At 44.9% G+C, this 23,720-nt stretch overlaps 2 protein-coding genes across 8 annotated transcripts in view; both read right to left on the bottom strand.

The window, feature by feature from the left end:
- Positions 1-423, bottom strand: part of LOC125181310 (spindlin-Z) — a 57,199-nt gene extending 56,776 nt beyond the window's left edge. For 2 of the 4 annotated variants that reach the window (XM_066987317.1, XM_066987315.1), the window contains exon 1: positions 38-422. The gene's annotated coding sequence lies outside the window, so the exon portion shown is untranslated. Of the gene's footprint in view, positions 1-37 lie in introns of all 4 variants that reach the window. The other 2 variants (XM_048055778.2, XM_066987320.1) reach the window with 2 other exon arrangements.
- LOC125181537 (uncharacterized) overlaps positions 1-23,720 on the bottom strand; it is a 266,555-nt gene that overhangs the window by 147,462 nt on the left and 95,373 nt on the right. The gene's annotated exons all lie outside the window — the stretch shown is intronic.

Genomic DNA, 23,720 nt, shown 5'->3' with positions numbered 1-23,720 from the left:
GCCGCACGCTCTCCCCCCACTCGCGTTCGCCACTCACCTGCCGGGGGAATAGGAGCTCGGGACTGCCAGGCGAGCAGACCAGGACTGCTGGAATTGCAGCCTCAGCAGCTCTCCTGCCTCACCAGGCTACTCAGCTTCTCTGCGGCAGTAGCGGGAACAGCTGCTCTGCTCCTCTCGTTTGTCCTCCTCCGCCGTCAGCGTTACTGCCTCCTGCTTGCCTCTGCCACATTTGGATCCCCCTCTCTACACGAGCTCTACCACCAGAATAGAGGCCTCCTCACCTTCCTGCCAAATTGTGAGTTCGCCGCATTGAGCCGTTCAAAACACAGGGCCGGACACCGCCCTCCTCTCCGTCAACGCGCAGGCGCACTGTGAATTCCGAACTGCGACAGGAGAGCAAGCAATCCTCCACCCAGTCCACCACCAATCACTATTAACAAGCGCCCTCACCTTCCTCTTCTACTGCCGTCTCCCCCTATCCTGCTGGCAGTTATAACGAAGTGTGGTGTGGGCTGGTCTGTAGCTAGATGGCAGGCGTCTGTCTGATGGTTCTCAAAATGTAGGCCACCAGGCCCTGGGACAGTGAGCATCTGCCTTTCCCCTCCCCTCCTCCCTGCCGTGAGGGGCCTAGGGTTTCCTCATGAGGGTGGCCACAGTGCTTCTGTTGTGGTTTAACCCGGTCGGCAGCTAAGCACCACACAGCCGTTCGCTTACCCTCCCCCCTCCCTCTCTGGGATGGGGGAGAGAAACGGGAAAATGAAGCCTGTGGATTGAGATAGAGACAGTTTATTAAGACAGGAAAATAATAATAATAACAGTGACAATAGTACTACTACTAATAATGTGTACGAAACAAGTGATGCACAATGCAATTGCTCACCACCCGCTGACCGATGCCCAGCCTATCCCCGAGCAGCCGGTCCCCCCACCCCGGCTAGCCACCCCTATATATTGTTTAGCATGATGTCAGATGGTATGGAATACCCCTTTGGCCAGTTTGGGTCAGCTGTCCTGGGTCTGTCCCCTCCCAGCTCCTGCTGCACCCCTAGCCTGCTCGCTGGCAGGACAGAGCGAGAAGCTGAAAAGTCCTTGGCCTGGTGTAAGCACTGCTCTGCAACAATTAAAACATCAGCATGTTATCAGCATTCTTCTCATCCTAATCCAAAACATAGCACCCTACCAGCTACTAGGAGGAAAATTAACTCTGTCTTAGCTGAAACCAGGACAGATATCCACCCCTTATTCCATACCATTTTTGTCATGCTCAGGTTACACCCTTCCCAATACATTATAATTAGTCACCATTTTCATCTATGGTATATAGAATGTCCACTGAGTTTGCATAGTCCATGACTGACTTCAGGCTCCATCTGTTACAGCAGTCTTTCAGGGCAGAAGAGATGGTGTGTGATGTTGGACTGTGTCCTGGTTTCAGCAGGCCTGTTGGGAAGAAGAGAGACTTTCTTCATACTGCTGCAGTTGTTTAGCCAATTTATCCACCATGGGTTCCTCATGGTCTTTCCAGGCCATTACTGCCAATGAGCTGGCATATGATGATGGTGCACTCCGTACATACTTCCGCCACATGGGTGGTGTACACTTGACTTCATCTGGATCTGTGGATACCTGTTCATTGTCTAGGTCCCTATAAATCACCTCCCGTACGGCTAATTCCCTCAGGTACTGGATTCCCTTCTCCATAGTGGTCCACTTGCCTGGTAGACATACAAGTTCTTCCTTGAAGGGATACCTTTCCTTCACAGCTGACAGGAGGCGCCTCCAGAGGCTGTGAGATCGTGCTCCATCTCCAATTGCTTTGTCAATGCCTGCATCTCTAGCAAGGGATCCCAGCCGCCTGGCTTCCCTGCCCTCTAATTCCACACAATTGGCTCCGGTGTCCCAGCACCGGAGCAGCCAGGTGACAAGCTGCTCACCTATGCAGCGACCAAAATCTTTTCGCACATCTCATAGCTCACGCTGGTATAGGTTTCGGGTAGTTACTGTTGCTTTTTCGACATCTTCATCTTCATCCTCCTGCACCTTTGATTGCCCAGCCTTGTCTTCTCTATACCTAGACCTAGCAGAAGACTGTCTGCGTTCTAAATGACCTGAGCCTCTATACCATTTTTTCACCTTGTCTAAAGGGGCAACTTGCACTGCTACAGCTCATTTCTCTGACCCAGACACAGGGCCTGCCACAGGGGTTGGAATACATGCTGGGCCAGCCACAGGGGTTGAAACAACCGCCAGGCCCGTCACAGGAGCTGGGATGACCGCTGGGCCCGTCATAGGGATTGGAACAACCGCTGGGCCTGTCACAGGAGCTGGAACAACCGCAGGGCCCGTCACAGGGGTTGGAGTGGCTGCAGGAGCTGGAGTGGCCACGGGAGCTGGAGTGGCCGTGGGAGCTGAAGCAGCTGCGGGAGCTGGAGAGGCCGCGGGAGCTGGAGAGGCCGCGGGAGCTGGAGAGGCCACGGGAGCTGGACAGGCCGCAGGGTCCATCGTAGGGGTTGGAGTGGCTGCAGGGGTTGGAGTGGCCATTGGGCTTGTCACAGGACTTGGAGTGGCCGCAGGGTCTGTCACTAGGTTTATAGTAACATTGATAGCAGCTTGATAGGCATAGGCCAAACCCCAGCACGCTGCAGTGATTTGTGTCTCTTTGGAATTGCCAGAGTGATGACACACCTTTTTCAAGCATTTGTGTTGGGTCTGTCTGGGATGGAGTCACCTTTCCCTGCAGCAGCCCACACAGTGCTGTGCTCTGCACTCGTAGCTGGAACAGCACTGGTATCACTCCAGTGTTGTGTCTATTGCTGCATAGTACTGGCACAGCTTCAGGACTCCCTCCAAGCCCCCAAGAGCCAGCAGGCTGGGGGTGGGCAAGTGATGGGGAGGGGACATCACCAGGGCAGGTGACCTAAACCAACCAAAGGGATATTCCATGACACCTGATGTCACACTCAGCAATAAAAGGGGGGCTCTCGTGGGGGAGGGGGCGGTCCTCCTGAACAACTGCTACGCGTTTTGAGGCCCTGCTTTCCAGGATGTGGCTGAACATCGCTCGTTGATGGGAAGTAAAGAATAACTTTTTTCCCTTTCTCTCTGTGCTTCCACGCGGCCTTGGTTCTTTTGTTTCTTTTTCTCCCCATTCCCTTTCCCTTTAATTAAATCATTCTGATCTCAAACCTCGAGCTCTTTGTGCCGTATTTTCTCCCCCTTCCTCTTTGAGGAGGGGGGAGTGAGAGAGCGGCCGTGGTGGAACTCGGCTGCCCACTCGAGTAAAACCACCACAGTCCTTTTTGGTGCCCAACATGGGGCTCAAGGGTTGAGATAACAGTAGAATTGATTAAAGTATTTACAGCTAACATACTTGCTAGTCACAATGTTCGGTTTGCTGTTAATATTTTTCTGTGTGACTATGTGGTATGTAGTCCATTCTCTGTTCTCTTTTTTCCTCTATATCCGATCAGAGAACGTGTTAAAATCTGTGTTTGGTTTCTTTATCATGCTGTGCTGTAACATGCTGGCCTTCAGTTTCGTCTGGTACTCAGGCCCTGCATTGTTATCATTCTGGTCTCCTGGAGATTATCTTTTTGGAAATATTAAGAATTACACCGCCTTCTTTTTCTCCCCGAGCAGTCAATTTTTGAATAACATCGGGGGTGGTGCCTTCTTCTTCTCTCCCTGTGGGCTAATTGCAGCAGCCTTTGAGTATCCTGAATATCCTTGGTCGGATGTCATCCTCCTATTACTAGTTCTAGTTTTTTTCTTCCTCCCTAAGGTTAAACAATTTATTAAGAATATCATCCAAGGACCTGCCCTGAGACAAAGTAGTTGTGGGTGGCAAGGTGTGTGGGGGGATATGGGCAGGTACCTGTCACGGTTTTCTCCTCCGATGGTTCTTAACTTCACTCGTGAACAAGTGCAAACTCCAAAAAAACTGGTAGAATGTTTGAAAGACGTATGCCCTGACCCTGGCAATACCAGAGAACTCCACCAGCTTGCTGCACTCTTCTGAGGTCTGGCTTATGCCTATCAAATGTCAATTAACACTGCCCATCACCCTCAAGGGGATGGGGAAGTTTCTGAATTCAATGACGAGATAACACACACTGTGACCACCCCAGAGGACCAACCATCTGTGGTATCAGTCGCTCCTATAGTCAAGACAAAACAATGGAAATGGCAGTCAGCCCATTTAGTAAGGGAAGAAGCTCCTCCTAAGGAGGAGGGAGAAGGGGAAAAGGCAGGCAGCTCTAAAGCAGCGTCATCACAACAACATCAGGGAGAAGAGATGGAAATCATAAATGAATCAGAAACCACTCGATCCCTATCCCTGAGTGAGTTGTGAGAAATATGAAAGGATTTCAGTTGTCATCCAGGTGAGCACATCCTCACCTGGCTGCTTTGATGCTGGGATGCTGGGGCCAATAGCCAACAATTAGAAGGCAGTGAAGCCAAGCAGCTGGGATCCCTCTCTAGAGAAAGGCTCATTGACAGAGTAATTGGGAGAGAGAGACAGGTTGTCAGCCTCTGGAGGCGACTCCTGGCAGCTGTGAAAGAAAGGTATCCCCATAAGGAAGATATTGTATATCAAGTAGGCAAGTGGACCACCATGGAGAAAGGTCTCCAGCATCTGCGTGAATTAGCTGTGCTGGAGATGATTTATAGTGATTTAGACAATGAACAGACACCTCAAGATCCCGATGAAGTCCAGTGCACAACATCCATGTGGCGTAAATTGGTGCGGAGTGCACCATCATCACATGCCAGTACGCTGGCAAGAATTCATTGGGATGAGGGGATGGGGCCACCAGTGGATACTGTGTCGAACCAGCTTCATAAATATGAAGAAAATCTCTCTGCCCAAGTACGGGCCTGCATTTCAGCCGTGGAGAGACTGTCCCAACGGTTAAAAGAACACATAACTTCCTCCTCACCTAGATGGAAGAATCTTTCAGCCATTAATGCCAGCATTCTCCAGCTCAAGCAAGGGAGAATCCGGGACACACACCACGGGGTACCTTGTGGTTTTATTTACGTGACTATGGGGAAGATATGAGGAAGTGGGACAGTGAACTGACCTCGGCCCTAGCTGCTCGGGTACGTGAACTGTGGAAAGATACAGCAGCAAGAAAAGAGGTCCCTAGGAGGACTGCTGCCCCAGTTTCTGTTGGGTAGTCCCCCAGAAGCAGTAGAAGGGCTAGTATTACTCCTGACCCTGACAAAGAGACCTCTGCTTCACATTTGGAAGAATTAATTGACAGATTCTCCAACCAGGACTAGCTCTGGACCATGAAGGAGTGGGGAAAATGAAGCACCACGGACTGACAGCAGCCTCCACTCCCAGCCCCCCTGCACCACTCAGGGCAGGGAAGAGGTGGAAGAGAGTGAATGGGGGAAGGTGCCCCCAGCTTGTTTCTCTGTTTCTCACGGCTCCAGCCTGTCAGCAATAGGTAATAAATTATATTAATCTTCCTTTGCTAAGTCTGTTTTGCCTGCACCAGTAATTGTAGAGTAATTCCCATTGAGGTACACTTGAGGAACCCTTGAGGTACACTTTTTCATTTATCAGGGAACTAGCTTTCTGAGAAGTCCCGACTCCCCTATTCTGAATTTATAACAGCAATCTCTCCTCCTTCTTCCACTCCGGATACTCCTATTTGAAGTGGCCGGTCTGGCCACATTTAAAACATCTTCTCAAAGCCTGTCCCTGCTAGGATTTAGGCTGCAACACAGGTAGCTTTCCTTGTCTGCCATTCCTTCATCTCTCTTCCTCTCCTTTCCATCCTGGGCCCGACTCCTCCCAAAGTCCCTCTATCTCCAACCCTCTGCCTCACTACCCAGTACGCTGTGAATACCATTAGTTTCACTCTCTGCTTTTCCTTCTCATCTCCCCTCCTGGCATACACCTTCATACTACTTACTCCATAGTTCACTCTAGTGAACACTAGTTCACTCCATCCTCCCACCTTCTGGAGCTTTTTCTGCATATCTGGCCAGGCTTTAATCACAAAATGAACTTTAAAGAGCCCTTGGGCTACCAGGTCCTCAGGATTCATCCCCAAGTACTTCCTAATTCTGACCCTGAGTCTCTCATATGATTTCTATGTTGTGGGTTGTTACTATTTCAGTTGGATAAGCAGATATTTCTGCTCTATCGGAATTACTCTCGGTCCAGTGGGGGCGTTAGTTCTTTCCCATTCTTGCATAGCTGCCTGCCGAATCATTCCCCTCCTAAACATTCTTCTCCAGTGAATAACATACTCAAGATTGACATTTCCTCCCCAGGAATGCAAATTAGGCCTTAGAAACGGATTTGACTGTTCTGCTAGGCCCTCAGTTAAAGATTTCATTTCCTTCTTAAAACTCCTAACCTCTCTGCTGGTAAGGGGGGAATGGTACTGGCCCTGTGTCGCCCCTGCACGTCCCTGAGGCCCCACCGGGACCCCCCCCACCTCCGCTCCCGCTGCTCCGTGCTCCCCAGCGCAACTTCTCCAGGGACAGCGTCAATTGCAGTCCCTGTCTCCCTTCCTGGAGCAGCTGCCGTTGCCTCCAGTGCAATATTAGGATTATAGGGAGCATAACTTGATTCCTCCTCCGAAAAAAGGAGTCTTATTGCTTACATATAAATTTAAAGCCTGAATTTTCATCAGACCCTTATTTTGGCCAAAATACTGAAGTTCCTTTTATTGGCTTTTTAGGCTAGACAATTACACAATATTTAACCATTAAATTTTTTTTAAAAAAAATCTTTTTCCCTAGTTTTTGATTTTTTTTCCAAATCCTTATCATTCTCCCCAAAGGACTATCTTTAGGCACAATCCTGGGGTCTCCGCCCCCACCCTGCTGACTCTCGGAACCCTTAATCCCCATCTCTTCCTGATGTGCTGTTGTGGATTTTACTACCCACAGAGTACCACACACCTTCACCTAGGATTAGGACAGAGGTGGGGTGTACTGCCGAGCACCTCACTTCGCCGTGCTCGGGGTACCGTACACCTAAAGGCCCAAACCCCCAAGACTCTCTTTTGCTCATCTATCTTTCGCTTCGTCCCTCTCCAGCCGAGGGGACTTCGTTCGTCCCCTCGCGGGACTACAGAACCTCCACACTCACTTCGCACTAAAAGTGCTTCTCATTCACACGCCACACAAAAGTCTCCCTGAACCCAACCCGAGGCAAGATACGGTAAAGTTTCCCTTACCTCGGTCCGTGCATGGCTTCCCAGTCTGGGTTATCAGCAGTAATCCCTGTGCCTGTACCCGATCCAGGCTGGACTATGTCTGGGCTGTGTCTGTGCATGTCAGTGCTGGCCTCCCTTCTCCCCAGAGCTTCGCAGAGCCTGTCTTCAGATTAACCGTCTCGGTCCTTTGCCGGCCATACTGAGATGACCCACCCACCCGACGGGACTGCTGAAATCAGCGGGGTGCACCTTCCTGTCTGTGGTGGCAAGAAATCTTCAGCAGGCGACAAGATCCTGGATGAGCCCCCAAATTGTGAGAAAAATCTCAATAATTTTCTTCAGACAGGATCTTCTGTGAAGCTATTTTATTCGCAATTGCAATGGCGGGCGTCCTGCCAATTAGGAGCGCATTATAGTAAACAAATCATAACCTTTTATTCCCTATTACCCGACACCTGATCACCTCCCGTTTCCTCATTGGCTGAGTACTACAGGTTCACAAGCTACTCGATGCTCCACTATACCATATATGTACAATTTTTCTTTTTTTTTAACCCTTTAATTTCTCCTTTTTCCCTTTTTTTTTTCCCTTTCTTATGTTTTGAGAACCTTTGATCTTTGTTTTACTGTTCCCACGCTGCTCATCCTGTTTTTCTCAGTCTTCTACCTTATTTTGGAACAGTGAGGCCTTCTACTGTCCACTTATCTACTTAGCATTTCTCCTTATTATGACTACACAACTACCTTGGAATACAGAAAATTAGTTCTCTACTGCAGAAACACAACTTAGTTTCTCACAGTCATCAGGCGTACTCTAGTGGTCTTTTGATGAAGGCCAGAAGTCTTTCTCACTGCTAAACTTCTGACCTTTCCTATCTTTGACAGACTTCAGCAGTCAAGCCAGTTCTTGCTGGTTCTATTATCTATGCATACAGTCTTTTACTCCCTTATGTTTGGGGTCTTTAACATACAATTGTGTTAGCTAAGACCTGCAAAATCAACATCCTTTATCTTGTTCCCTGTCTCAAAAGTGTTTTTTGTTAGTGATGCACTAGCCTTGCATATTCAACAGTGATTGCTCGGGCATAACAGTGGGGGGGTATGTTAAGTAGATAAGGGGGCAGTGGAAGGTTCCACTGTCCCAAAATAAGAAGGATGGCTAAGAAAAACAAGACAAGCAGTTACAGAATCAGCAAGAACAAGAAGTTACGAAATTATGGGCCCCTCCAGTTCTAAAAAAGGAAAAATAAAAAGTTGGTCAAATAAAACTGTACATGCAGGGCATAGTAACAAGCGTCGGGTAGGTTGTGAATCTGTAGTACTCAGCCAGTGACGAAACAGGGGAGGAATCAAGCGTTGGGTAATAGGGGATATAGGGCTATGATACACTTCCGCTGTGCGCTCCTGCTTGCAAGATGTCTGCCATTGCAATTGCAAATAAATTTGCTTCACAAGAGACCCTGTCTTAAAAAATTATTGAGATATTTCTCACACCATATCCCCCCCCCCCTTTCACTACTCAAGGAGTGGGTAGAGGAACCTGGAGTGAAGGAGCAAAGCTGAGCTTGGGAAAGAGGGAAGGAAAGATGTTTTAATGTTCATAGTTTTCACTACTGCAAACAATTTTAATTGCCAATAAATTAAATTAATTTTCACCAAATTGAGTCTGTTTTGCATGTGACCGTAACTGGTAAACAATCTCCCTGTCTTTATCTAGACTCATGAGCTTTCTCATATATTTCTCATATATTCTTCCCCATCCCACTGAGAAATGGGATTAAGTGAGCATCTGGGTAGGCATTTGCTGTTTGCCACGGCTAACCCACCACACTATGACCACAGTCATGTGGTCTATGATAGATTGTTAAATAGCTAAGAATTGCTCCAACTTGTTACCTGTCCAAAGAAGAGGAGAAATGGACAATGAACTGCTCTTGGAAATTTATGAAAACTGCTGTAGGGATGGAATAAGGATGAGGAGAGGCCCAGCCTTCAACATTAATATTTTCTCTTTACAAATGCATGTGCTGATAGGGCAGCTGTGCCAGATCACACTAAAAGTCCATTTAATCAATCCAGTATGCTGTCCCAAAAGCAGACACCCAGGGAAGAATATAAGAAGAGGGCAAGAATATAATATTTCCTCAGTTCCCAGCAATTTTAGCTCTGAGACTTCCTGCATTGGATGTGGTTTCTATGTAAACCTCCATGGATTTCTCTTTGATGAGATAGGGGCTTCACACCAGATCCCAACTGACATGCATGACTGCAGAAGTACAAGTTCATGCCCTAACATGCCAAAACAAATGCAACTTGAACGACTTGGCTCAAGTGTTGATACCGTAAAAGCCAGTTGATCAAACTCTCTAATAATTTGGAGTTTTAGAAAGCAGGCATTCTTTATTGCAGTGCCGAACGCACAGGGGATTGCTCCACCTAGTGTGCACGCTGAGCTGTTCAAGCTACAAAGGTTATATGCAATCAGAACATACATATTCATTAGATTTCCCAGAAATAATTAACATATTCACACTATTTCCCGGAACACATTAAAGTATGTAAATATCCCTGACGCATGCACATTAATTTCTACCAGTGGTCTTTCGGAGTCTTCTGGAGGTCGTCTTCCTCATGGTGTTCTGTGTTCGCTAGTTGAAGCCAGTTCTTGCGCATGCTCAGACCATCTTCTTTTTTCTTATCTTATTGTTTCACCTTAAGCCTGCATACTTAGCTAAGTCATTTACACATCGAAGGACAGATGCGTACCATGAGTTCCCTCTTTTCAGACACATCCTCCATACCTGGGTCATCTTGCCCCCATTCTGAGATTCTAGTCTGAATGTTCTTACAGATAAAGCTGACTAATTAGTGAGTAAGGTAGCACCAGAGATGCAAAGTTTCTAAATTTCTTTCTATCTAACTAAACATAGTAAAGGTTTGGCCTATCTGTTCATAAAACAGTTCAGATTTGACTCCGCTGTTCCATCAGTGAGAAAACCATATGTCCTTTTGGCTTGGTATCAATCTGTCCTTTTCTTTTGAAGGTTTGTAGTGAGCAAGCTATAACCCTCATATTAGTTTGCTGTAAATTCCAACAGAGGTTAGAGCAGCAATTAAAACATAACATTGTATCGTTATAGAAGCAATTATATGCATACAGCCATAACAAAAGATGATTAACAAATAATTCCTGTATCCAATAATATTGTCTTTTCCAGTTCATTAACTTTGAACAGCAGTTGTAGGTACATTGGACTAATACATATATACAAACTAAAAGAATCAATAGTGCAATTACTACAGCTAAAATTTTATTCATCCATAACTTTAAATCAAACAACCAGGAAGTCATCCAATTCCACATTTTAAAAATTCCAAATGATGTATCATCCCCTTGAACCTTGTGTAAAATTTTGGTCTGCTGACAAATTTCATTCAAGTCTATCATAATTCTTCCCGTATGATCCACATTCACACAGCTTGCCTAACTGACTCTTGAGAGAATGATTCATTCTTTCTACTCTGACACAAGACTGGGGCCTGGGGGGGAGGGGGGGGGTATGCAGATCCCAACTAATACCTAATAGTCTGCTTATCTCAGTAACTACCTTGGCTATAAAATGTGGACCTCTATCTGATGACATTCCCAAAGGTATTCCAAATCTCGGGATTACCTCTTTTAACAAAGCTTTTACTACTTTTGCCCTACTGGTACAACATGGAAAAGCCTCAGGCCAACCTGTATATGTGTCCAACAAATACTTTAGCCCCCCTTTTCCTGGCAATTCAGTAAAGTCTATTTGCCAATACTCTCCAGGTGCCTGCCCCTCAGTAGTTTTTCCAAATTGAATATTATTCTGTGTTTTTTGATAATTCCTACAACATATTTCACACCTCTCTGTGACTGGCCTAATAGTCTTTGCCATATTCCTGCTAATAAATAACTTCTGTAAATGCTTTAGCAAATTTTCTGTTTCCCAGTGCACAGCATTATGTCCTTCTTTCACTAGACTATTCATAAGGGAATAGGATACCACTACTAGACCTGAGGGTGCAACTGCCCATCCATTCTGCCAGTTTTTCACTTTTAAAGTTTCAGTTAATCTTAAATCTTGCTTATCATAAATAGGGTTTTTCTGGAGAGAAACTCTTTTCTCTGGCACTATAGCTAGTACTTCTTTTTCCATGCCTTTTTCTGTAGCCCGTTTTGCAGCTAAATCAGACAGCTTTATTTCCTCTTTTTGGGGTGGTTCACCCCGATGGGTGAGTTTTACAATGCATAATAGCTATAGCAAAAGGGATTTGTATACTCTCAAGTAAACTCAAAATTTCTTCCTTATGCTTTATCTCTATCCCTTGTGCAGACAGTAGTCCTCTCTCTTTCCACATGGCTCCATGTGCATGCATTACTCCAAAGGCATATTTTGATTCAGTCCAGATGTTTACACATTTGAAGCAATCAAGCTCCGGTTTACTTTTTTCATGTCAAGTTGAGAGAAACATGTCAAGGTTGACCACAGCTCTAGTCTTGAGGGTCACATCATCTGGTTCTGTCAGTGCCATCTGATACTTTAACATTCTGCTAGGGGAGAGACAATGTTCCCCCTTCTGATCCAACACTGTAGTTACCATGTCTGGAACATAAACAGTTATTTTCTGTCCCATGGTGAGCTTCCGGGCTTCTTGTATTAACAATACTGTAGCAGCCACTGCTCTCAGGCATCCAGGCTGTTGCTGACTTACTGGATCCAATTGCTTGGAAAGGTATGCCACTGCTCGCTTATATTCCCCCAAGCGTTGGGTCAGGACACTGAGGGCTACAGCCTGCCTTTCACAGGTGAACAGTTCAAAAGGCTTTTCTAAATTAGGCAGCTCTAAATCCAGGGCTTTCATCAAACCTTTTTTAAGCTGAATATGTACATTTCAACTTTCATTGGTCCACTGAAGGGGGCCTTTGGATAACTTCAATAGTTCTTATAAAGTTTTCACCATCAATCCGTCATTAGGAATCTGTATGCGGCACCATCCCACCATTCCCAGGAAAGCCATAAATGAGTATTCCAAGGTTCTGGGAGTTGGCAAATAGCTTCTTTCCTTTCATTACTTAACTGTCTCTGTCCCTTTAAAATTTTAAAACCTAAATATGTTACAATTTCTTGTGCAATTTGAGCCTTCTCCCACTGAGACCAAGGAAATTTAGTAGACTAATTTGTGAGTAAGGTAGCACCAGACATACAAAGTTTCTAAACTTCCTTCTATCTGAATAAACATAGTCAAGGTTTGGCCTATCTGTTCATAAAACATTTCAGCTTTGACTCTATTGTTCTATCAGGGAGAGAACCATATGTCCTTCTGGCTCAGTATTATATCAGTACTGTAATTTGGTTTTAAATTATGTGATTGGAATTACTCTGTCCATGCTCAGTTATTTGTTGCTATATCCCCAGCAGTAGCATTTGTCTACTAGATTAAATTTTTGGAAGAGAAGTTTTACATCTGGAAGTTTCATTGTAGTTCTCAGTTTTAGGGAAATCAATTTTAAGTTCAATGACATGAATGAAACTGAGAGAACCCTGTATTTGTCAGATCCACTGGAAATCAAAGGCTATGATCCCAATTTGTACCTCTATAGTGTATTAAATGCTTCTAAAGAAAAATAGGGCATTTGACTACTCGGGAACTCAAGATCTGAAGCAAGTATCTGTACATGACTGACTAATACTTTGTATAAAACAAATTTACAAGCACATTAAGCTTGACGAGTGGTGGAATTAGTCAAATCACACAGAACAGGTAAAGAAAAAAGCAGCAGATTAAATATTCTGAGGATGTGCCCAATCGCTGCAGACTACACAAAAGCTTTATACATATGCTCAAACAGTTCATTTTTGCCTTCTGCATTTGAGTATCCCGCCAATTGTTTAATGTTGGAATGAAAGTGATTATGCATTCCTTTGTACCCATTTGGGGGGAAAAATGTCTGTAGAACAAAATCCTTCAAATCTCATAATTTTGTATTTAAAGTATTTAATATCACTGAGTATTAACACTTATCTGACAGAGACTGTAAACAGCTTGTAAATACACCAAAATTACTACAGACAGAGAACTGAGCACCTAGGATAATACATCCACCTTGCCTTACTTATTGCTTGACCTGATACCAACCACTTTAGTGCTTATGTAAATAATGCTAACTCATACTTATCAAACAAAAGCTACTACATTTCTAGGTTGTGTATGTCTCCGATTGAAGTTTCTTGCAAAGCCTCACCTAATTCAGCTATAAAATGCTATTTGAAAGCATGGGAGCCACACATTTTAAAGAATAAAAAGCAAGCAAAAGGCAAGCAGTTTCAACTGACACGGAGCAGCTGTTAGTGAGTCACAGGAGATAGGCACTTTGGTTTATCCACAGTCAATATCAGAAAAGTTTTTAGCATCATTGGTGAACCATAAGTCCAATCCAGTGCAAGCTCAGCTGCCCAAGGAGTCATAGAATCATAGAATGGTTTGGATTGGAAGGGACCTTAAAGATCATCTAATTCCAACCCCCCTGCCACGGGCAGGAACACCTCCCACTAGATCAGTTTGATAAAAGTCCCATCCAGCCTGGCCTTGGACACTTCCAGGGATGGGGCATCTGCAACTTCTCTGGGCAACCTGTTCCAGTGCCTTACCACCCTCACAGTAAAGAATTTATTTATAATATCTAATCTTAACCTACCCTTTTTTAGTTTAAAACCATTGCTCCTTGCTGTATCACTCCGCTCCATGACAGAGTCCCTCCCCAGCTTTCCTGTAGGGAAAAAGGAAAAAGAAAGGGTCAGAAGTTTAGCAGCAAGGAAGACTTCTGGCCTTCATCAAAACACCACCAGAGTATGCCAGGTACAGCTTTCCTGTACCTTTAGGTACTGGAAGGCCCCTCTAAGGTCTTCCCGGAGCCTTCTCTTCTCCAGGCTGAACAACCCCAACTCCCTCAGCCTGCCTTCATAGGAGAGCTGTTCCAGCCCCTTGATCATCTTTGTGGCCCTCCTCTGGACTTGTTCTAATACTTCCATGTCCTTGTGCTGGGGGATCCAGAGCTCATGTTAAAGGTTAAAGTAATTGGGAAGGATGTCCAATTAGCCGTTATAAGCCACGTTCAGTGTTCTGAACTATCACGATTACAGATTCACAAATAACATAATACACCCTCAGTCTTTTCGCATTCCATGAACTACCACAGCCACACTTAAAAGAGTTTGGTCATGTTCAATGAGAAGTACCACGGCTAGATTTACTGAGTAGTGCAATTTATTAAAGCAATGGGTACACAGGTTCTTTGAATTGCAGGTGATAAATTCACTGTCTGTAAAGCACATACAAATATGAAAAGTATGAGTAACACAGCCTGGCTATAAACACGTTAAAAGATATGAAGCTCCTCTATAGAGATTTCTAAGTTTCCTGGGGATGCACTTGGTATAACCAATTGTTCAAATCTTACCCAAAGGTGTCCCAGTGCAGGGGAAGAGAGGCTCAGCCCATCAACTGATCCCAGAAGTCAGAAGGTATCTTTCCTTATATTATGGTATCTTCCCTAACATCCTCTCTCCCTTAAGCTAATTTATATCATTTTCTATCTTTTAGGTGGAGCTTGAGTGACTCTAGTCATGCATACCTTTGTTATGATTGGTGTTAAATTTTCTCACTTTGCTTTTAAAGGTATAAACTAGAAAAAAATTAAAGTGCATGCTCAGTGAGGTGTGGTTACACCTTGGAGGTGGGTAGCTTTTGGGGTGGAGGTGTGTTTTGGTATTATAATGATATTATAATGGGCAAAGTTCACCAAAAGTACAGCATTTTGTCAAAAACATGACAGGCCGTTGGCTCAGGGTAGCAAATGTGCAGCTTATCTGTTCCAGTGTGCACAAGAACAGTCAAGTTCCCATCTTATCACAGAGCCTGGCTGCGGTGTCTCCACTCTGCTCCACACTCCGTACTGTTCCTCTTAGAGTCAGCACACCAAGTTCCCTTGGTGAGATCAACATCTATGGTTGGAGGCCTAGGGAGCTTCTATGTAGTGCAGCTACGCTCCACCCTGAAAGCTTCTTCAGTGCTGTACCTTTTCTTTAAAATGTAAATAGCATCTTAATTTCCAAGTCACCTCAGGCAATTATTCCACACTATCTCATGAGAGCAGAGTAGAGGGAGAATCACCTCCCTCAACCTGCTGGTCACACCTCTTTTGATGCAGCCCAGGATACAGTTGTCTTTCTGGGCTGCAAGCACACGTTTTCAGCTCATGCTGAGCTTCTCATCAACCAACACACTCAGGTCCTTCTCTTCAGGGCTGCTCTTATGTGAAACTTCACTACTTGAATTGCCTACAACTGAGAGATGTTGAAGAAACTTCAAAATTCAGTACTCCTTGAAGAAAAAAATAACTGTACTATTGGATGAAGAAGTAGAGACACGTTATTTTATCAGTCATAACTAGACATATAGGACATAGGCTTTGATTACAAAAGGTGTTTCCTAGGTGGTTAATGTCTGTTTTGTTTTGTTTTTTTAACTGTTAATGATATAACTGGATGGAGTTCAGCTCCAGGTTGGTAGACCAGAACTGAGGTGTCAACATACAAGTGGCTAAGCAGATGCTAAGAGTCTCTGATTGTTTTTAAGTCACCAGAGACCTAGGCTTTGACTGAATTATTTAAACAGGCATTGTCCAAATTACTTAAATGGGCATTTAGCACTTTTAAAATTGCCTTAGGACCTCCTACTAGCCTTCACACTGCTACTAAGGACATGGGTCTCCTATGTCAAGTTTATCTGCCTCATCTGAACACCTACAGTGTCCCAGAGCATTTCAGGGGATGTTTAGATACGTATGTTTATCTCTTAGTTGATATATTCAGTGAATCCAGGGGGAGGAAATGAATGTCAGATTTGAGACTTCTGAATGGAGCTGGCAGATATGACAGGATCCACACATTTTCATGTATTTCTAGAGAGGTAGCTAGATGCCAGCTGCATTATCCTATGGTATCTCAAATGACAAAAAATGTTTGGCTTAGTCTGTGACTAAATAAGTCTCATGTCCATTCACTATAATGGAAATTCAGACATCTAGCTGACAGACAGATCATTCATATTGATATCTAGATTTAAGTGACAATATCAAAATGTACTCTAATTCAATGGGATAGATTAATTTGCTTTATTGTATAAATAAATGATGCCTTTCCAAACAGCAAAGGCTGTGTACCCAAATGACACTCCAGATAAGGCATAGGTCTCCCACAAAATTCCCATGCTATATAAGCCTTCCCTATATAGGGATCTTGGATACCTATTGAGACAGGGAACAAGATAAAGGATGTTGATTTTGCAGGTCTTAGCTAACACAGCTGTATGTTAACCACAAGGACAGGATGACACTAAAGATAAGGGAGTAAAAGAATGTATGCACATAGATAATAGAAGCAGCAAAAACTGGCTTGGACTGCTGAAGTCTGTCAAAGAAAGAAAGGGTCAGACGTTTAGCAGCAAGGAAGACTTCTGGCCTTCATCAAAACACCACCAGAGTACACCTGACAACCACCCAAGGACTCTAGCACACATGCGAAAAGGGGCGGGAATCTATGTTAATGATTCTTCAGAGACCTGAAGAATATGCAAGAGACTTACAGGGAAGTGAGATGAATATGTATATATCCCATTAATATAAGCACACTGGCAGTAACCCTTGGTGTGTGTGTGTGTGTGTTAGGTGGAGCAATCCCCCCCCACACCCAGCACCATAATAAAGAATACCTGCTTAATAACTTTGGTTATTAAGTTCTGACCGCGTCAATTTGGCGACCCAGGTGGAGTTCTCTCTGTCAGGCTTTGGGAGCCGCTGAGACATGGGACTCTCTAGCTTGCTCTTGTTAAACTTCATTTGGCTTCTTCCTGCCCAGCTCTCCAGCCCGCCCAGGTCTCGCTGAATGGCAGCACAGCCTTCTGGCGTGTCGGCCACTCCTCCCAGCTTTGTATCATCGGCGTACTTGCTGAGGGTGGACACTATTCCCTCGTCAAGGTCGGCGATGAAGATGTTGAACAAGACCGGACCCAGCACCGACCCCTGGGGAACACCGCTAGTCACAGGGCTGCAGCCGGACTCTGCGCCGCCGATCACCACCCTCTGAGCTCGGCCGGTCAGCCAGGTCTCAACCCACCTTACCGTCCACTCGTCTATCCCACGCTTTCTCAGCTTTGCTAGCAGGACGTCGTGGGAGACAGTATCGGAAGCCTTGCTAAAGTCAAGGTAGATGACATCCACTGCTCTCCCTCCATCAACGCAGCTGGTGATGCCATCATAGAAGGCAACGAGGTTGGTCGAGCACGATTTCCCCTTGGTGAATCCATGCTGACTACTCCTCATAACCTTCTTCTCTTCCAATGGCTTGGAGATGGCATCCAGAACAAGCTGTTCTGGATAATACAAATATATATAGTCTCTCTATATGTAATATATATATATAATATATATAGTAATAATAATGTTCTGGATAATATAAATATTCATATAAATGGGTTCTGCCTCTTTATAGCTTGATGGCATTGCAGTACATTGTGCACAAGTGTCTACTAAAGCCTTATACTTCTGTGGATCTGACGTGCCAGGCCATCGAATCCACACTTTCCAATAAACCCGATTGTCCCTTTCCTCCCCCTGGCTCGGCTCTGGCCAGCAGCAGGTCCCTTTGGAGCTGGCTGAAACTGGCCCTTATTTAACATGGGGCAGCTTCTGTACTCTTTTCACAGAAGCCACCCCTGCATTCCCCTGCTACCACAACCTTGCCACGTAAACCCACTACATCTTTGAAGTACCCTCTCCTGAGGTAGTCTATGCCAAGGATGCACGGAGCATCCGGGCCAGTCACAATGGTGTGCTTTTTCCACTCAGTCTCAGTTAGACTCACTTCAGCCTCCAATACAGTTAACTGCTGGGATCCCCCATCACTCCAGAAATGCAGATGGGTTCTGCCCCTCGGTAGCCTGATGGCATTAGGGTACACTGCACACAGATATCTACTAAAGCCTTATACTTCTGTGGATCTGATGTGCCAGGCCATCAGATCCACACAGTCCAGTAAATCTGGTTATCCCTTTCCTCTGGCTGGCCAGAGGCAGGGCTCCTCTAGTCCTGGTCATAGTATCCATAACTGTGTCTGGGGGACTGCCCCCTGGAAACTGAAGCAGTAATTTTTTCAGAAGACCCCTCTTTTCCAGTTGTTTTTCCTTGCAACTCCCCCACCCGTGCCTCTAAAGTCGAGGTAGATTTTCTATCCCATTTTCTCATGTCCTCTCCATGGTCATGTAGGTAAAACCACAGGGTGGCATGGGGTGTGTACCCACTATATCTTCTTTCTTGAACAGAAGGACTCTTACTCCTGATATCTGAGACACTGTTTCGTACAGGTGGGGAGGAAGATATATTCTCTTTAAGTTGGTGGACCTTTGGAGAAAGTTTCTCCACAGCCAAGATGCAGGCCCGTAGGGAAGAAGAGAAACTTTCTTCGTACTGCCGGAGTTGTTTAGCCAGTTCATCCACCATGGGTTCCTCATGGTCTTTCCAAGTTATTACTGCCAATGAGCTGGCATATGATGATGGTGCACTCTGTACAAAACTCTGCCATATGGTTCATGTACACCTGACTTCTTCTGGATCTTTGAGTATCTGTTCATTGTCCAGGTCATCATAAATCACCTCCAGCATAGCTAATTCCCTCAGGTACTGGATACCCCTCTCCATAGTGGTCCACTTGCTTGGATGACACTAATCTTCCTTGAAAGAATAACCTTCCCTTCACACCTGACAGGAGACGCCTCCAGAGGGTGAAGATTTGTGCTCCTTTTCCAATTGCTTTATCAATGCCCCCTTCCCTAGCAAGGAATCCCAGCTGCCTGGCTTCCCTGCCCTCTAATTCCAGGCTATTGGCCCCATTACCCCAGCAGCAGAGCAGGCAGGTGACAATGGAAAACTACTGAAATCTTTTTGCATATCTTGTAGCACACCTTGGGATAGGGATTGGGTAGTTATTGATGCTTTTATGGTATCTTCCTCTTCATCCTCCTGTTCCTCTGATGGCCCAGCCATGTTGGAGTAGCCTGCCTTGTGTTCTTCCTCCGTCCCTGTCTGAGTAGGAGTTCCTTTCCTTTCTAAATAACCTGACTTTCTCATCCGTTGCTTCATCTTGCATATAGGGGTGACAGATACTGGCACGGGTTTGTTCTCTGGCCCAGCCATGGGGCCCATTTTAGAGTTTGCAGTGGCCACAGGGCCCGACTCAGGGGTTGGAGTGGCTGCAGGGTCTGTCACTGGGGTTATAGTGACGTTGCAGCTACATAAGCATAGGCCAAGCCCCAGCATGTTGCAGTGATTTGTGTCTCTTTGGAATTGCCAGGGTGATGACACCCCTTTTTCAAGCATTCTGCCAGTTTTTTAGGATTCTGCACTTGTTTACAGGTGAATTTCCAAAGCACTGGAGGTGCCCACTGCTCTAGATGCCTGCCCATATCCTCCCACACTCCCTGCCACTCATAACTATCCTGCCTCAGGACAGATCTCTGGGTGGCATTCCTAAGTAGTTGTTTAACCTTAAACAAAATCTGAAGTGCATTCAGGAGAAATAACAATAGGAACATTCTGGTTTGAACATCCCAAGGATATTCAAAGTCTTGAAGAGCTATCATAACTCGCCTGGAGGAGAAGAGGGTGGCGAAGGAGAAAGAGAGAGTGAACAAGTGGGGAAAAGTATCACCCCTTGTCTCCCCCATAGATTGGCTCCCTGAGGAGAAAAGGTAAAAGGTGTAATTATTAATAGTTTCTGATATATGGCTTCCGAAATATGGAGGTAACGGCAATGCTGAGTACAAATACCAGATTAGTCTCATGACTAGTAATTTTATCATATCGTAAGCCAGTGTTACACAATACAGCAAAATAATAAACTTAAGCCAGCCCCTGGAAACGATAAACAGCGTGGCAGGGAACACATACAGTAAGTAATGTGCTATATAATGCATTTTGGAAAACAGGCACAGCAAACCTGAGATCAAAAAAAAATCAACATTGTGATTAGTAACTATTAAACTGATCTAATGCTTATAACAATTTTATTTTAATATGCTCTGGTCAGATCTGTCATTATCTCAACCCTTTGTGCCCCGCATTGGGTGCCAAAAGGACTGTAGTGGTTTAACCCACCATTCGCTCACCTTCTCCCCTTTGTGGGATGGGGGAGGGAATCAAAAAAAAGTAAACGCTTGTGGGTTGAGATAAAGACAGTTTAATAGGACAGAAAAAGAAGAGAAATAATAATAATAACAATGATAATAGTGATAATATATACAAAGCAAGTGATCTCCAATGCAATTGCTCACCACCCACTGACCGATGCCTAGCTCGTCCTGGAGCAGTGGTCCCCTGTAACTCTGGCCTGACACCCTGTATAATTGTTTAGCATGACATCACATGGTATAGAATATCCCTTTGGCGAGTTTGGGTCAGCTGTGCTGGTTCTGTCCCCTCTCATCTTCTTGTGCACACTCAGCCTCCTCACTGGCAGGTCTGTATGAGAAGCTGAAAAGTCCTTGACTTAGTGCAAGCATTGCTCTGCAACAACTAAAACATCAGCATGTTATCATCATTATTCTCATCCTAAACCCAAAATACAGCACTAAATCAGCTCCTATGAGGAAAACTGAGTCTATCCTAACTGAAAACAGGACAGTGCTGTAAAATATCTCCCCATCCTGGTTTTCAGCATCTTGTTAAAATGTTCTGTGACAGAGGCTTTTAGTTCATTATTAGCAACAAAATAGTGAACAATACACGGCTTTAACAGCTTGTTTACAGGCTGGTTCAAAAAAAATTTCCCCCCTCTGTACCAAGAGCTTTTTTTAATCTATTCTCAAAGCCCTCTCTGATATGGTGCAGCTGTGCAACCTGACATCATACTGCTGGGAAAGTGTAAAGTCTAGAACATTCAGTGTTTTATATTCTTGCATCCTAAGAAATAATTAATTTATTTCACTTGTAAAGTCTGTGTTTTCCTAAGCTGCTGTGTATTACCAATTTTGGGTTAAATTCTAATTTGTGTTCAAAAGAGAGACCACATCATGGTGTCTAGAACAAAAGAGAGATTTGAGGTTATGACCAGATAGTCACAGACGAAATTTGAATAGTAGCTGAAATTACGAGAAGGGGTGTGCTGGAATTGGCTAAAGTAACTAGGAAAAGAAAACTAACATTCACATTTTAAAGAAAATGTACAGCATTGAAGAGGCTTTCAGGGTAGGGTGTAGCTGCATTACCTGAGCATTCCCTAGGCTTCCAACCTTAGATGCTATCACAGTGGGGGAACCTGGTGTGTTGGCTCTAAGGAACAGTACGGAGCGTAGAGTGGAGTGGAGACACCACGGCTAGGCTCTGTGACCAGGTGGGGACCCGACTGTTCTTGTGCACACCGAGACCAATAAGCTGCACTTTTTGCTACCCTGAGCCAACGACCTGTCATGTTTTGACAAATGCTGCACTCTAGTGTACTTTTGCTCATTATAATATCCTTATAATACCAAAACACACCTCCATCCCAAAAGCTACCCGCCTCCAAGGTGCGACCACCCCTCACTGAGCATGCGCTCTGAATTTCTCGGAGCCTATACCTTTAAACAGAGACGGGAAAACTTTTCACCAATCATAACTAAGATATGCTTGACTAGAGTCACTCAAGCTCCACCTAAAAGATAGAAAATAATATAAATTGGCCTAAGAGAGGGAATGTCAGGGAAGATACCACCATCAGGGGAGATACCATCACGAGGGAATACACCATCCCGAGGACCTCCTGACTTCTGGGATCAGTCGACGGGCTGAGCCTCTCTTCCCCCCCCTTGGGACACCTTTGGGTGAGATCTGAACACTTGGTTATACTGTGTGTCTCCGGGGAAACTTAGAAACCTCTATAGAGTCTTTGTGCCTTTTAACGTGTTAATTTCCAGGCTGCGCACCTGTGTATTTCATGCATGCTAGCTTGCTTTTGCAGACAGTAACTATCGCCAGCAATCCAAAGAACCTGTGTACCTGTTGCTGTAATAAATTGCACTTAACTGCATTGTTCCTAGCCGTGATAGCTCTCGTTGAACGCGACTAGAGTAAGGGCGGTTATACGTTACTGGTGAATCCGTGACTGTGGTAGTTCAGTACCCTGAATCCGACCGGACCCGTAACGGTTAATCGGCTACACCCCTTAACGCGACAGAAGGGGACAGATACCTGCATACTGCTAAATAGACTTTGATCATGAAACAATTAAGGACATTCCTGCCAGGATCCTGTTCCAGCGTGGGCTCTTCATGTGCTGAAGTTTCCTTCAGGGCATAGCCCCCTGCTGTGGCACGTGTTCATCCATGGGCTGCAGTTTGGTTATCTGATCTGACATGGTCCTCTCCACAGACTGCAGGGGGAAAACCTGCTCCATTGTAGTCTTCTTTGCAACCTGCAGGGGAATCTCTTCTCCAGTGCTTGGAACACCTCCTCCCCCTCCTTCTTCTCTGATCTTGGCATCTGCAGGATTGTTTCTCTCATTTTTTTTCTCACTCCTCTCTCTCACAACTACTGTGCATCATTTTTCACCCTTTCTTGAAATGTTATCCCAGAAGCACCACAAATTTCACTGACTGGCTCAGCTTTGGTCAACAGTTTTGGAGACGGCTTGAACCAGTTCTCTCCTACAAGGGGCAGCCCCTGGTCTCTTCTCACAGAGGCCACCCCTGCAGCCCCCCCGCTACCAAAACTTTGCCATATAAACCCTATATATATATATATATGTAGTAGTGTATCTACATAAAAATAAATAAAATATATATTTGTGCATATTTATACACTATTTTATTTATATATTTCTATTTAAGTATACACTGTATATAAATGTATATATTTTTATATCTAAGCACATCCTGATCCAAAGGGAGCAGGGAGCCAATCACAAGGCTGCCTGAGAACATGTGGGTATGACAGTGACAAGAAAAGGGCTTTTAGCCAGTCACAGAGCAGTATGAAAACACATGGGTTATGGTATTTAACAAAATTGCAGCTCCCTTCCATAAAATGGTGGCTGAAGCAAAATGATGCCTCTGTGTATGTAGGGAAAAGGTCAAGGCCTTGGCTAAGCCCTGCATAGGATGTCTCCATATGTCTTACGTGACTTTAAACCAAAATTCACTTAGCCAAATTGGGGACTCTAATCCCTTTTTTAAACCAAATGGGGACTCGAACCCCTGCCTAGGCCCTAAACCCAACCCTGCGTAGCTTTTGCTGCATCTTACAGGCAGGTAAGCAAATTTTCCAAAAGAATTCCTTTATACTTACAAAACAGTGGGTTTTGCTCAGGGGCTCTTTGGTCCGGGGATTGAGGTCTTCTCCAAGAATCTCTAGGTACCAGCTGAGGTTCCATGATCCCAGGAACCGTTGAGGCTCAAGAGCTAAGTCCCACCTGAGTC

The sequence above is a fragment of the Anser cygnoides genome, chromosome W (genome assembly GCF_040182565.1).
Source record: "Anser cygnoides isolate HZ-2024a breed goose chromosome W, Taihu_goose_T2T_genome, whole genome shotgun sequence".
Taxonomy (NCBI): Eukaryota; Metazoa; Chordata; class Aves; order Anseriformes; family Anatidae; genus Anser; species Anser cygnoides.
Note: the sequence above shows the minus strand (reverse complement) of the source record. Positions and strands in the feature narration are given on the sequence as shown.